The following is a 6015-nucleotide window of genomic DNA, read 5'->3' on the forward strand; positions in this document are numbered from 1 at the left end:
ACTGCAAACCCAAACAAAGTAACGGGACAACAGGTAGAGGGGATGTGTGGTTTAGAGAGAAGTATTTTATTAATGGGAGATATTACAGTCCATATGTATGTTGATGGGAACCATTGAGTAGAAAAGTAGAAACTTAAGATACAAGCGAAAGGTAGGATAACTGTAGAAGTGAAATCCTGGAAAGGTCCGGAAGAAATGGGATCCTTGCGCAAGTAAAGAGGTCAGCCTTCCATGGGATCAGGTTTCCCAGTGTAAAGGAAGAGAAAGCAGGGTACATGGAGGCAGATTTTGCAGCGGGAAGATGAAGTGATTCTCTTCTGCTTTCTCAAGTTTGAAAGTAAGAGGCAAGATCATGAGCTGGGAGTGAAGAGGAGGGGGAAGTGTTAACAGTTGGAGGGCAAAGGAAAGAGTGTCAGTGTGAACGTGTTAGCTTGGAAAATAGAAGAATAGGGGCGCCTGGGTGGCTCAGTCCTTAAGCGTCTGCCTTCGGCTCAAGTCATGATCTCAGAGTCCTGGGATCCAGCCCCACATCAGGCTCCCCGCTCGGTCAGAAGCCTGCTTCTCCCTCTCCCACTCCCCTTGCTTGTGTTCCCTCTCTCCCTGTGTCTCTCTCTGTCAAATAAATAAATAAAATCTTAAAAAAAAAAAAAGAAAGAAAGAAAGAAAATAGAAGAATAAATGACTAGGTCAATGTAGTAGGATTCTTGAAGGCCTATTTAAGGCCAGTGAATGTAAATCTAAGTTTCAACCAGTGAGCATTTCTCTATTAAAATGAAGTCAGCCAGTATGTTTTCCCAGCCACCACTCCTGTTTGGTGGGGGCGGCAAGTAGGTGGAGTTGGACTTGAAGAGGATGAGGGTTTTGCCTGGTGAATAAGAGAGAAGTAGAGAGAAAAGATTTTTAAAAAAATCACTTCCAGTTGTCTTTTGATAAAACCAATTTCGCTCACAGAAACCCATTGTGTCCGGTGGTACGTAGGCGTTCAACTTTTCTTTTCATCGTGCCATAACTAAAAACTCAACAGCTGAAAAATAGCTTTCCCAACATAAGCACTATAATTTCTTCTATCTCTCACTTAGTTAATTCAAGTTGAGGACTCTATTTTTTAAATTCTTTTTACCAGTTTTTCTTACATAATACATAACAGCATAAGTTGTAGAGAAATAATTATGGATGTTATTAACATTGGTACTTTTGAGTTTCAAAACAACCTATTATAAGAATGTTCAGAAAAATATGCTATTCGTACAAGGAGGTTTATTTTAAATGATTCAGATTATATTTAGTGCATGCATAGAACTCCATAATTCCATGAAACCACAAGTAAATTCAGTTTTATTGAGAGGCACGATAAAGATAGCAATTCAAATACCAATCAAACAAATCCAAGAAAAAAAAATGCATATACAGTCCAATCAAGATATAAAAAGTAGAGATCTTAGTCCATTTGAAATGTGGCCTTTTGGTCTCGCCCCTTTTTTAAAAAAAATTCTGCCCTTCTATCTCCTGTAGAGAGGAGTCATGATGCAAACTGGAAACATACAAATAAAGAATTGAATACTGTAGAAATACAGAAAACAAGTGGGTGTCACAATTGGAGCTTAGGCAACTTCAGATATCCTCTTCTCTTCTGGCCTGGTTGGAATATGGTGGTATTTAAGCATTACCTAGAGATCCTAAGACTTAAGTGAAAGTTTTTTGTTTGGGTTTTTTAATAGGAAAAGCAAAGAGATTATAAATGCAGAAGACCTGATAAGGGGTTTTTTTTGCTGGATGGATGTGGAGTCCTTCTCAGGAGGTCCCTTTGAGTTCTTAGCGCTGTAACTCCATGTCGAGGCCTAAAATTCAGGAAACTGGCTTGCTCTAGGCTCTTAGCTTAAAAAGGAGAGTGAAGAAGAAAACTCTACAATTCCTCTCTTCATTGTCTAACTAGTTCACAAGAGCAGGAATGGCAACTAAAATTCAGGATGGATACCTTATTCAGAATTAAGAAGTAGGCATTCAGTAGAAGCATCCGTCCCATATGTCTTCTCATTAACTTGATTTTGCATACATAGGGGTATAAGACTAAGAATGAACCCCAACCCTAGGCTTATTGGACAGGATTGAAAGAAGAGGTGGGAAATAAGGGGAAAGAGTACTAAAGCATGGTCTCTAAGACTTTCTGTTTTAAGTCTCATATAACTTGTCTGCTTATTTATTATCAGTAGTTCTTAACTTTGGGGGGGGTAGGACTGGTCATGGATTCCTTTGAGAATCTAATGAAAGCTGTGGTAAACACACACACACACACACAAAATTTTATATACATACATACAATTTTGAAAAGAAAGTTCATGCACCCAAGATAAGGAATCCCTGCATTATATGATCTTAAAAATGTAAGCAGCCAGTAAGATATTTATGGTGTGAAGTTCTGACTTTGATGTAGGGGTGTAATGGTGCCTTGGGCATGTGTTTTTTGTAAAACACTTGGATTCTCTTCCTTAATTTGAAAGATTTACATGTGGAAGCAGGAAAATTAGAAGCACCATTATCTGAAAAGTTAATAGCATGGTAAACAAATACCATCAGAAACATTCCCAAATATGTTTAAGGCCTAACAATCACCCTCCTTGCCTCAGTCCCATATCATGCTATAGAATCTTTTTTCCTGAAACAGATTGTGTAATGATTCTGGGTAATCAAGATCCAGTCTACAAATCCAAAATTACAGTGTGTCTGTCAAATGCTTCAGAAGATAATGTTTTGAAATCTCCAAAATACAGTTAAAAGAACTGTTTTCTCCAGTAAAATATACCTATTCAAGTCCTGTAAACTGGGCATTAATTCTAAGCTGTGATGCTCAGAAAGCTCTAACTCTGTGATATACATCTCTCTTATATATGTCTAGGTGAACACCCATTTTCCACAAACATAGAGCACCTACAAAATTGTACTTCTTTATTCATGGCCCACTGGGGCTTTCCTGTGCATCAGATTTTAAATAGCAATAGGGCAAAAGGCAAAAAGAATAATCAGATCAAGGTAGATAATCCATGAATCCAATCAAAACAAAGGTAACAACAGAGCCTTTCTCAACCAGCTTGAATGAATTTGCATCCCCTCATCTTTATTTCCTCCTCCCTATCCCACTCAAATAAGTGTGTCGCACTCCACCCTGTTCTGCCTACGCCCCAGTCACACACAGACACACACGCACACACAGAGGCTGAAAGTTCAATGGTGGTGTTTTAACCTCAAACTACAAAAGAAGATAATATTACAGCTCTTCTCACATGTCACACTACTTCAAATAAGAGGATTTAAATGATAAAATTCCAGATGTTTAAAAAAGGAAACATTTAGCTTATGCTTTCAAATGTTTCTTATCCTCTAAAAATAGCTTCCCCAAACCATTTCAATTTGGCCATTCATATGTTCTGCTTCCTTTTGTACAACATATGACAGAAACAGGTCTGAAACTTGAGCCCTATGAATACTTTTTTTGTGTTTTTAATTGTGTGTTTTTAAAGAAATCTTGACTACATTTCATATTTAATATGAAAAAAAAAAAAGGTTATGGTTTCCTTAAATCTGGGCTGGGTTTGTATAAGAGAGAATCCAAGAATCAGTAAGCACTCAGGATTCCCTTCATTTCTCAAATGTGAATGTCATCAGCGGTGAAGGAAGACAAAGTGATTTAAATGTTAGCCCGTGGAGGGGAACTTGATCAGACACCAAGTTTGCTCCATATCTCTCAAAAAAGAGAGGTGGTTCTGCAATATAAGAATTTTCAAGGTAAGTTTTATTGGAGATATTTCAAACTATGCCCAGAAAGTACAAACATTTAAAAATTGGTACAGGTCTCATTTATCTTCGGTGAAACAAATATGATGTGATTTAAAGTAATAATAGTCATGCCTCAGATAAAATAGCACCTTTCCCATGGAAGAGTGTGTGATTCAAGCAAGATTGAACTCCATGTGTGGTTACCTCTTTTATGAACGTGACCTTGTCTCCTCAAACGGAGTGTCACTTTTACACACACATTCAAACGTGACAAATGTCATCTCAGCATGTGCTTCACGTAAGGAAGACCAAGCCCTTGGCTAGCACCATGCATAGCCTGGAGATGCATCATCTCCCTTTACCCTCTACCCTCTACCCCGGAGACACATGGCCCACGGTAGCGCGATGTGGCAGCAAGAGCAGTGGACCAAGAATCGGCAGACCCAGTCCCATCTGTGGCACGTTCTAACCAGGCAAAAGTGGATGAAACCTTAAATCTCTCAGAGTTTCAATATGCTTCTCCATAAAAATGGAGGGTAATTACGCCTGCTTGCCTCGTAGCGTTGTTAGGAGAATCAAATGAGATAATGTAAGTGAACATGCTTCAAAAACCGCACTACACACACACATGGTAAAAGAAAATCTGGATTCGAATTTTATAGTTCTCTGGCTCTTGTTTGAATTATGAGGAGTTTCATAAATCCAGTCCTTTTTATGGTTCACTCTAATATTTTATAATGATGCAAAAAGGGATGGGAATGTGCACTGTAATCATGCAAGAGAAGATCGGGTGCTTTTTCTTTTCCATCTCAATTAACCCCTGCTGAAGGTCATAGACAGGCCAGAGCTAAAGGTCCATTTGCCTTTTTGATCTTGGCACACCTTCAAATGGAAAAGGAAGAAGGAGCCAGTGGTAGATGATTCAGTTTTCTGAAATACTCTGAGGAGAAAAAGAACATTTTCCTCACTTGGCTCCCTTATTCACATTCTTCAGAAATGAATAGATTTCTTTTTTCTGCTGTCTTCTTTGCCTCTTTGTCTCAATCAAACTTGTGAGTGTCTGATTATAATCACCAATGGTCTGTGAGGTTTCTGCACGATATCTTACAACAGTGTAAGGCCAATGTGTCTCCAGGGCCTCATAGGTTTGATAATGTTAAGGCTACTGTAAGTAAAAGGAACTTATTATAATAATCCCAATTTCATAACAGTTCAAGCAATTTGTCTTATTGGTGTTCCCTTCAGTCATAATCAAAATGTAAAAGCACAGCACTTTTTAAAGGTATACCTTGTTTCACACCTGGCTAACATTCGTCACGGAGGGAAAATATTTCTATTTTATATGCAACAAATATTGTGTGAGCACCTACTATGTGCTTGAGAAGGGCTGAGAATGAGGAAATAAAAGTAATGGTAGCAATCATACTATCTGTCAGATACGGGCTACAAGCTTTACACTCGTGATCTCATTTAAGCCTCACAGAAGCACCGAGAAGTAAGTATTCTTGGTCCCATTCACCAGTTGAAAGAATGAAACTGAACAAAGTTAAGTAACTTGTATAAGCTCACGATTCAACAGATATTTACTGATTATACAAGTCAGATATCAGTCACACCTTCCTTCCTCTGGAGAGCTAGGTAACATTGTCTTGAACCACTCAGTTATACACCTTTGACATCCTAGTGCCTTCTCAAATTTTTCTGTTAATTCCCCTTTCTTTGTCTCTTGGGTTCCAGCTATGCCTCGCCCAAACTGGAAATCTCACTCTTTCCAGGTTTTCACATCCAAATCACCTGCATCATGCATTCATGTCATCTGCAGGTTTTCTGAAGATTTTGAGGGCCCCTCTGAAGGAGCTCACATTAAGCTACTCATAATCTTCCATTTATTCATATTCTTTCTCTGTCTGTCTGTCTGTCTCTCTCCCCGCTTCCCTCCAGGACTGCCTACATTTTTCTTCCTTTCTCTCACAGAGCTCTTCTGCTCTTCCCAACCCCTGGATCAAACACTAAACCCCTTATGATGCTCTGCAGAACCAGAAGTCTTCCATTTCACCGGCTCTACACTTCTTAGAAGGATGTTGCAATGACATAAATGATGTGGATTCCTGATATAAATTCATATTTGGTATTGAACCACAAGAAATCATTATATATGCAAATACCAGCTCTGCATTTGGTGGGGTTTTGGTTTTGTTTTTTAGTTTAAAGACATTACTAAACAAAAGATAGGGCCTACTTCTA

This window comes from Mirounga angustirostris, unplaced genomic scaffold (genome assembly GCF_029215605.1).
Source record: "Mirounga angustirostris isolate CCGP_5_RB_7025 unplaced genomic scaffold, mMirAng1.0.hap1 SCAF_9, whole genome shotgun sequence".
Taxonomy (NCBI): domain Eukaryota; kingdom Metazoa; phylum Chordata; class Mammalia; order Carnivora; family Phocidae; genus Mirounga; species Mirounga angustirostris.